Source organism: Gymnoscopelus braueri (genome assembly GCF_963280865.1).
Source record: "Gymnoscopelus braueri genome assembly, chromosome: 16".
In the NCBI taxonomy this organism is placed as follows: Eukaryota; Metazoa; Chordata; class Actinopteri; order Myctophiformes; family Myctophidae; genus Gymnoscopelus; species Gymnoscopelus braueri.
This window is the reverse complement of record NC_137616.1, coordinates 43,840,098-43,850,752: the sequence shown is the minus strand read 5'-3', so window position 1 is coordinate 43,850,752 and position 10,655 is coordinate 43,840,098. Positions and strand designations below refer to the sequence as shown.

At 42.8% G+C, this 10,655-nt stretch overlaps 1 protein-coding gene across 2 annotated transcripts in view; it reads right to left on the bottom strand.

Annotated features, from left to right (window-relative positions):
• Nucleotides 1-10,655, bottom strand: part of nkain2 (sodium/potassium transporting ATPase interacting 2) — a gene marked incomplete at its 3' end in the record, with an annotated part of 136,322 nt that overhangs the window by 86,858 nt on the left and 38,809 nt on the right. The gene's annotated exons all lie outside the window — the stretch shown is intronic.

The following is a 10,655-nucleotide window of genomic DNA, read 5'->3' as shown; positions in this document are numbered from 1 at the left end:
AATTGTAGTGGAGTAAAAGTACAATATTTGCCTCTGAGATGTAGTGGAGTAGAAGTAAAAGTATAGACAACTGGAAATACTCCAGTAAAGTAAAAGTACCTCAAAATTGTACTTAAGTACAGTACTTGAGTAAATGTACTTAGTTAATAGTTACTTTACACCACTGGTTCCCGGTCTTAATGGGTTAGCCTGGATGCTACGTCTGGGTCATGAAAGGCTAGGCTGTGTGTTCACCTGAATGGAGGTTCAGGTCTGGTGCCGGGCACACCGCTTTGTCCACGTTTAGGAAGACATTATTTATTTATACATTAGATTAGATGTCCTTTATCATCCACACAAGGGGAAATCGTTTTGCTCGGGTCAATGCGTATACATTCAAGACAAGACGATACATAAATATACAGCACAATTAAAACATCCAGCAACCAGTAACCAACCATAAAGTACTTCAATTCTATAAAAGGTATATGCCTATTACCTAATTCTACATTTAAAAGGGTCTGTAAAAGAAAGCAATGTCCTCTCCACACTCTTGGAATGCTCATAATGTGTTTGTGTATGCTTTCATTTGTGCGTGTGAGTGTGTGTGCGTGTGCGAGAGTGTGTGCGTGTGTGAGTGTGAGTGTGTGTCCATGGAAGCTATTATAATACTTAACCTCTCTTTTTGCATCATAATAACCACACAGTGTGGAAAGTAACTGCAGTAACTGTACTTGAGTAAAACTTTTGAGATACTTTTTTTGCTGGAGTATTTCCATTTTTCGATTATTTGGTACTTCTACTCCACTGTATCGACTATTTTGAAAATAGCCGATCCACAACGCGTCGCTATGCGTGATAATATGCCTATGTCATGCCCGAAATAGTCGATCGTTAATCGATTATTTTCTTAAATGATCGATTAGCGATTATCGGTTACAATCAATCAACTGAAGTAGGCCCGTGCATGCTGGACCTCTTGAAGAGGCTGGTGACTCTCAGCCAGAAGGTTAGCCATAAAACACATGACTAACAGGAACCTAGATCAATACACTGATACTGTATATTACAGCACATGACAATAGACACATTCCTGTGTGTGTGTGTGTGTGTGTGTGTGTGTGTGTGTGTGTGTGTGTGTGTGTGTGTGTGTGTGTGTGTGTGTGTGTGTGTGTGTGTGTGTGTGTATTTATGTGTGTGTGTGTATTTGTGTGTGTTTGTGTGATAGAGTTACCCATACATACAGTATTGTCTGACCTGGCTCTCTAAATGCGCTCCCTCTAACGCGATTTACCAGCCACTTCAATCCATCAAGTGAGTGCACGTGTGTGCGTGTGTGTGCGTGTGTGTGTGCGTGTGTGTGTGCGTGTGCGTGCGTGTGTGTGTGTGCTTGCTCATTTGTCCGTAGAGCCCAAAGCCAACTAGCCACTCCAACTATCATGGTACTTAAAGATATTGGTCTTTAGCCTGAGAGACTGAATCCACAGCTTCAGCTCTATCTTCCCGTGCCAAACAAAAGCTCTCACAACTTCTCTGCTGCACTTCACAGGCAAATGAGCCACAGGGAGAGAGACACACAGAGAGAGAGAGAGAGAGAGAGAGAGAGAGTGTGTGTGTGTGTGTGAGCGTGTGTGTGTGTGTGTGTTTCATTAGTCTAATGGTTAGTCGGGCGATGGTAAGCCAACGCTGCGGTTTTGAGGCCATTTGGGGTGAACGACGTGATAACAAGATGCTAACTGAACTTTTCTATTTAACATATTATCGTTGCTGTCGGGCAGAAACCTCTTATCTCCATATTTTTACTTTTTTAGTTTTTTCCTAAATTAACTCCCTACTGGATCACACCACAGCATCACACGAAAGCATCAAAAGTAGCAGATGCACAAGCTCGAAACGCGGCGCGAAGCGACACATTTCGAGTTTGTGGATCTGCTGCTTTTGATGCTTTTGCATTTGAATCCTGAAAAGTAACAGTTTTGGACGTATGAGGTTTCCACCCAACAGAGACGATATATGGCTCTATTTTACTGCGAGAACTAAAGAACCGCGTCATGCCGTCTATAAAGTACCCAATAGGGCGCCACGGACGGAGTACCTTGATAATATTTGGAATTTGATCATTTTAGTTTAAAGTTTAAACATTCGGCCTGGCGGAGACTATACAACTTTACAAAGCTTTTTTTTTGCTATTACTACTTCAGTTTCTGTCAAAAAATCACACAAATCGGTACACAGTATCTCTATAGTCATGTGATCAAGACGGATGTGTCCTAGTCGGAATTCTGGGCAGCTTATTTCAAATTTTGGAAAGAACTCCCTGATATTTGTGTAGTTCTTACATTGTGTTAGGAAGTGTAATTCTGCCAGCCTGAAGTTCCACAGCATCTTGTCCACCTGCGTGTGTGTGTGCGTGCGTGTGCACGTGTGCGTGCGTGTGCGTGTGTGTGTGTGCGTGTGGTCCCCTACCACAGCTCAGAGAGCTCTCCGTCTGCGGTTGTGTAACTGGCCTAATGGATCCAGATGAAGTGAGACACGTGTGTGAGTGAGACATGAAGGAAGTTGCCGGTTCAAATCCCGCAGGGCTTGGATACCAACCTGTCAATCTAACAGAGTGAGTGCATGCTTGCTAACAAACGTGGAGATCGGTTCAACCACTTGAGCCCTATTTTAGACAAGACGTCGTCACATTGTGAGCTTGTAGACCAGCTTATAAACCTCATCCAAAAACTGTTCCTTTTCAGGATTCAAATTCAAAAGCATAAAAAAGTAGCAGATCTACAAGTTCAAAACACGTCTTACGGTCGATAACCGATATTTACCGATGCCTAATATCTGTATAAAAACAAGTTCAAATGTTGTCCTTTCTGAAAAAGGCATATACTGTAAACACTGAATTTGAAAAAAAGCGATGCCTCTTTATTCCAAAACTAGGTATGCACCAAATTGACATTTTGGCTCATATCCCAACATAAACAGCTTGAATGTAGTGTTTGTATTTACTGTAAAAATGTTCCAACTCGTTGACCCTTTGGAAAGCTTCCCCAGAAAACACTGATCGAGTCTGTGGCCTTCATCCTCACAAAAGGCTTTTTCAGCTTCATAGTCAAACACAATTATTATAAAATAAAATATTGGCTTAAACCGATATATTATGTTGATATCGGTTCGATACGAAATTGCATTTTAAAGGAGTAGTTAAAGGGAAATTTTGCCGCACCGGAAGTCTCGCTAGACGAGATTGAAATCTCCAGATTTCACTCTCGTCTAGCGAGATATCACAGATATCATAACATCATAGAAAAGGTAAGAAAAACATGAAATTCCCCTTTAACCCAAAAATGGACTGATTTTCGATCAATTACACACCACTTGAAGCCATTTTCATGCAGAATTCATGGATATTAGTATTTTTTTGTGGCATTCCTAAACCAATAATTCGATGACCGGGTGGAGACTTCGCCGGTCATCAAATTAAATTAAATTAAATTATTATAAAAAATAAATGAAAAAACTCTGTGAATTCAAGGCTTCATGGGGTGTGTAATTGATAGAAAATAAGTAATCTTTTGGGTGAACTACTCCTTTAAGGCCGATACTGATATGATGACCGATTAATTGTGCATCCTATTCCCTACTTCATACCCTAATCCGGATTCAAACCCCAATTCCTTCCCACCATCCGGATTCAAACCCCAATTCCTTCCCACCAAAGTGGTGGGGAGGAACTTCACCCTCATCCGGATGATCCCTGCTAACACTTTTATAAGCATACTGAGGTGTTTTTAATTAATTTTTTAATGTATTTTTCCTACCTTCCAAACTTGCATCAGAAAGGTAACAGTACGGTCTGTATTTTGTTGTCAGCGTAATGTTAAGGTTGTGTTTTAATGAATGCAGCTGAGAGCTTCATTTGAGTGAGAGTTGGAGGTGGAATCTAGAGTGGGCGTCCTATGAAAATATCTCATTGTGTTTCCTTTCAAAAGATGATTACTGGTTATTAAGACTGGATGTGATATTTTACAAATATTAACATGGCTGTAGAGATGCTCAGCTTGCGCGCGCACCACGCACCACACACACACACACACACACACACACACACACACACACACACACACACACACACACACACACACACACACACTCTAACCTAACTGTACTATCCTATTCCTAGCTGTGTTGCTAGATCTGTTGTTAGATCAGGTGTGCCACCCACACACCGGAACGCACAAGCACACGCACACACACACACACACACACACACACACACACACACACACACACACACACACACACACACACACACACACACTTTCAGTGAGCCTGTTTTGTCATGGAGACTTCCACAATCTGTGCAGTGTGTTCATGTACTAGGAGTTTGAATTGGTGCTTCTCTCACACTGAATGAAATATGTAGTGGATGAGAGATATAATACAATGCAATGCAATGCAATATTCATATGTATCTCTGTTGCACTCAACAATGTAATGTGTTCTAAATCAGCACTGAAACACTTGCATTGTAGCCTCCTACATGTATTTGGCCATAAAGACCTATTTTTATATAAATCAAATCGTCAAATATTCTGCAAAATGTTAGGGTGCGTACCAAGCAACATCTCCAGGTTGCTCCCCTGAGAACTAGGCCGAAAAAGATATGTGCACCCCTGATAAATATCATATAATATATAATAATAGAAATAATTCAGTCATCAGTCATTTATGACGTATCACACCAAATTTGGACAAGGTTTTGTCCCCATCAAAAGCCCCATTGGTTTCATTTTAATATGTAGAGCAGCAAAGACATAATCACAATCTAGAATCAATAACTTGGTCTCATGTTGTCGGAAAGGAAGTGGAAGTGTGCCTGCTTTTGCTATACTTTTGAATTTCAATCCTGAAAAGTAACAGTTTTGGGCCCCGGACGGCTGGTGTAGCGGTCCGGGCACCTATAAGGCTGCTAACACAGCCTGACAGCGCGGTGTCACAGGTTCGAGTCCCGTTCCCGACAACCTTCTTTTCTGCGTTGTCACTCCCCATCTCTCTCTCTCCCCATTTCCTGCCAGTCTACTGTACTCTATCAAATAAAGGCAAAAAAAAGCTAGGGCCAAAAGTATCTTAAAAAAATAAAAGCAAAAGTTACAATTTCGGACCCCGACAGAGACGATATACACTATATCAGATTTTTCTTTGCCAATAAAATATGCCCCCCCCCCCCTCCGCCTCCACCACCACCAGCCGTTGCAAAGCAGCCTCTCCCGTTTATTCCCTTTTCCTATATTCCCCAGCGTAAAGTCTTACGTTTTTGAGAGAGAGAGAGACGTGCGTATTTTTCTGCAAAATGTACAGTTTAAGCGTCGTCTTCACAGAGAGAGTATGGGGGGGGGGGGGGGGGTGCAGCCCAGTTTCCAGGCAAAGCTGTGGAATGAACTAATCCTTTTGACGCGCCGCTAGCCATTAGCCAAAAGTGCTGAGTCGCCATGTCTCCTCCTCCTCCTCCTCCTCACACACACAGGTTATTGGAAGTTGCGATGGAATTTTTAACCCATTCAATCCGGGGGGAACGCATCTGTGTCTTTTTTAAGATTTGAGCTACAGCATATAACCATTATTTTGTACTTTGGCTATTGAAAAATAGCAGATATACAAGCTCATAGCTCATATGAGCTTGTATATCTGCTATTTTTTGAAAAATCGTGAAAATGCGTTCAAATCTATGAATATATGTATTTTTAAAGGGAACATTTTAAACTCAAATCTTTGCTTCTGGGGTGTCACTGGAACAAAATATTTTCAGATGGGGGTCGTCCGTGGCCGAATACATGTCATTTTGGGGGTCCTTGACATTGAAAAAGTTTGAGTTCCACTGATATTGTAGCAACAGAAGTTTTTTTCAGAACATTTAGCAGACATTTGTCGATGCGTTCCTGGATTGAATGTGTTAAATGAGCAGGGGAACGGCTACACGCTACGATAGCTCTGTGATCTGAACTTAGCAGTGAATGATTATGTCTTTCAGGTGTTTATATGTACACACACACACACACACACACAGACAGACAGACAGACAGACAGACAGACAGACAGACAGACAGACAGACAGACAGACAGACAGACAGACAGACAGACAGACAGACAGACAGACAGACAGACAGACAGACAGACAGACAGACAGACACCTCTTATCTCCATACTCTTTCCTCGTTTCGAGCTTGTAGATCTGCTGCTTTTGATGCTTTTGCATTTGAATCCTGAAAAGTTTCAGTTTTGGACACTGTATGTACTTTGATACATCTATGAACAAACAAAATTATTATTGACAAACACATTCACTCCCCCCCTCTCTATATCTCCCTCCCTCTCCCTCTCTCTCTCACTCTCCCTCTCTCTCTATCATCCTTCACTCCCTCCTTCCGTACTCTCGCTGTCCTCCTCTCCATCCCTCCCTCCCTGCAGGCATCCCTAACTTCCCTCAGCTCTCTCCTCCCCCATCCCTCAATCCTTTGCTTTGCTACATCTTCATTTGTCCTTCACTCCCTCTCTCCTCCACCCTGTCTTCCTTGTCTATCCAGGCCCCTCTCTCTCTCTCTCTCTCTCTCTCTCTCTCTCTCTCTCTCTCTCTCTCTCTCTCTCTCTCTCTCTCTCTCTCTTTTTCGTCCTTTCATGTCTTAACTCATTCTATCCCTCCATGCACCGCATCCTCCCTTCCACCATCCCTCCTCATGCACCTCTCTCTCTCTCTCTCGTGCACCTCTCTCTCTCTCTCTCTCTCTCTCTCCCTCTCCCTCTCTCTCTCTCTCTCTCTCTCTCTCTCTCTCTCTCTCTCTCTCTCTCTCTCTCAGCTAGATCTTTATTTGTCCTTCACCCACTCCCTTCCTCCCAGTTCCATATTATCATCTCCACGATTCAGGTTGCTACAGACACACACACACACACACACACACACACACACACACACACACACACACACACACACACACACACACACACACACACACACACACACACACACACACACACACACACACACACACACACACACACACACTAATCATCCATACTTGTAGACATCCACACACTACAGTAAATCACCATGCTCTCTCTCTCTCTCACCATGCGCCACACTGGGTTGAGTACACATGTAACCAACCTTGAGACGCACACAGACACACACAAACATTCCTTTGCTCTATTTTTACACCTCTCTCCCTCCCGCTCTCTCTCTCTCAAACACACACACGCACACGTCTTACTATAATCGTGAGGACATCAATATTTCAGGACGACGAATTTCATACATTTTTGGGGCAGTTTTTCCACCGTAATCCTGAGTTATATTTAGTTGCGTGCTGTTGCCACGCCCTGAATATAGCAGATCTACAAGCTTACTCGTGGCCCGTTGTAGATCTGCTTCTGCGACACTTCGCGACTAAGTATAAATAAGGCATAATTTTAACCCCAACCTCTAACCATGACCTCTAAATGCCTAATCCTAATCCTAACCCAAAACCCAGACTGTAAAAAATATGGACAAAGGGAATGGTGACGGCACCCATTGGTTTCTACAGACCCGTTTTGAAGCCACTTTATGGGCGAATTCAAATCCACCATCTTGGAATTTCCAGTCCCGAAAAATAACCGGAAACGAATGCTATTGGCTGGGAGGACAGCGAGGGCGGGTCTTCACTAAGTAGAGCCAGTAGAAGCAGAAGCATACCCTACTTAATCATCAATTTTGAAATGAATGGGACCATAATTTACAAAAATGCATGTCATGGTAATTGAAAGAAGACTTTAAACTAGTGACTGAACGCATACAGTATTTATGACAATGATTACTAAGGTAATAAAATCAAGTGTAAAGTTCGGGTGAAATCCCCATTGTAATCAATTCTCTGTTAATCCGTCTGCAGTCAGCAGGGTGGAAAACAGCGACACCTTCTTGGCCATTAATGAGAACTGCAGTGATGAAAAGCACTTCCTTATTGGCCTCATATCCAGGTCCTTAGCACACTGCTGAACTGTTTATTTTGTGGGATTCATTCACGTTCATTTAAACAGCTGTTTGTGTGAGTACACACACACACACACACACACACACACACACACACACACACACACACACACACACACACACACACACACACACACACACACACACACACACACACACACACAAAATATTTTTAAAAGTAACTTGTTACATTACAGGATTACTGCCATTAAAAAGTATTCCGTTACGTTACAGGATTACTTTCTGAGAAAGGTAACTCGTTCGATTATTTTTGCGTTACAGACGATTAAAACCCCTCTGCGACGAAGTTTGGTCAACATAAAATCAAGATTGCAGCCTGCCGGAGTGACCACCAGTGGTGACCATCACTGTGCTGGGCTTCACCAAGGCTAATTTGCTTCACCAAGGCATCAATAAATCTAAATTATGTGAATACATCCACGACCGTACTAAAGGGCAACCTCTCTGTCTTCTCTCAATATCTGCCAAGTGCGACAAATTCATGTAATACAAAAAAATACAGTAATGGCGTCAACCGTCAGCCACAAAAAGTGGTCCCATTGAATAGAATGATTCCGCAATCACCAAATTTTCGTGTAAAATCCGTGAGAGTCTTCGTTGACAGAGACGAGCTTGTTCATTTATCAGGAAACAGATCAAATACGTCGAATGGATTTTCCTTTTCCTTTGTGGCAACAGAAAGAATTATAGGTCTTAAATGTAACAAAGTAACGCCATTATTTTGGAAAAGTAAAAGTAGCAATTAGAGTACTCTAATTGCAAAGCTAACGCGTTAGGTTACTCCGTTACCCAAAAGCGTAATCCAATTACAGTAACGGGGTGGTGTTACTTGTAGCGCGTTGTCACGCTCACGGAGTGTGACAGCCCGAACTTACGAACAAGGAAAATTGTCTATAAAATGTCTATACTTCTCAAAGTCTACTACTGTACTGTACACTGTACTCGTGGGGACATTTGGCACTCACAACTATTGTAATGTAAGTACTGTACACACACACACACACACACACACACACACACACACACACACACACACACACACACACACACACACACACGCACACACACACACACGCACATGCACGTGCATGCTAGATGTAATCACAGTGAGTGCTGAGAGTGCAGTGGGGAGGTGTGAGTGCGCTTAATGCGTCTCCCAGGCCGTCACTCATACAATCCTTTATGGCGATTGGACGGATGACAGTGCCAACATTATAGATTGTCTCCCTTTATTTCCCATCAATCATCCCCTCTGCACTGAAGAAAGAAAGAAAGAAAGAGAGGAAGAAAGGAAGAAAGGAAGAAAGGAAGATAAAGAGCAGCTTTGCAAAGATTGTTCTTATTTTTTGGGCTTGTATTCAGACTTCTTCTGCTTATTTGCAAGGAGCTTTAAATGTAGTTGCGCTCGTCTTTCGCAAAAGGTCCCTTGTCTTTGCACTGTCAAATCCTCAGTGTTAATTTAACTCCCAGAGTTTGGAGAATAGGACCAAATGGACCCTGTACGACCAGGGGTCCATTTGGTTCCATTCCACAGACCCATAAGGGTCCGTATCAACCATTTAGCCGCGGGGACCCTGTGGAAATTAACACTGACGGATTTTTTACTGTGCGATGTGATGTCTTTACTCTGCAGATGGGATGAGACGACCTTCTACGCAGATGATGTCGAAATGATCTGTTCAACTAATTATTTCGGGGGGTGAAAATGTGAGGGGGAGAGATTACAATTAGCGCCCCGCTCGTCCTGTTAACCCTTTAAGACCGGGAACGCATCCGTATCATATTTAAGATTTCTTTGGCATTTCAAAAATAGCAGATATACAAGCTCATAGTGCGCAAATAAATCAAAAAATGACACACAGATGCGTTCTCCGGTCTCAATGGGTTAATACTGAACGCCTCATCGCCCGTGGCTGCAACTGTGAAAGTCTAAGTTAACTGGGAGTGTAAATAAATATGGGGCCGCGGGCGGGCGGCGCGTGGATATAGACCTCGGGGGCGCGGTGACCGCTAAACCATATGGTATATGGCAACGATTTGGAGAGCGCTGATTGAGTTCATCGGTGAACTGTCGTTGACGTGCCTCGTTATGGCAAGGACAGATGTTCTGGGGCAACGAGCTATAATTGAACCAAAGAAAAACGGTCCTAGGCCCGATAATCTGTTGCAGGCCATTTTTTACGACGTGGCTTGGTAGGAGGTTAGCTGTCTATTAGAGGGTCTGTCTGTCTGTCTGTCTGTCTGTCTGTCTGGGAATCTCGCAAACTAATGGACTTTGTGCACACTGTCAGTAGGCCACACAAGTATCTCCACTAATAGATTGTTTTCACATTATGTTTTAAACAGACAAAATTGTTAAATAAGTATAGTTGTGTTTGTTTCCTGTGTTTTGCCATCATTATAAAAGTTCATTTAATCGTGATTAATAATCTACCAGGGGCAATAGAATCAGCGTGGACTGGGGCACGCAAATAGACCATTTCCTCAACCATTTCCATCTGCCAAGTCGATCTGTTTACTTTTCAACAAGCTACAGTACAACAGACTGCATGCAGCAGGTGCACCCAAAACTGCTACGATTCCCAACTCGGAGACAGATACATACTTATTTACAAAGGGACAGATGCAAGAGTGTTGA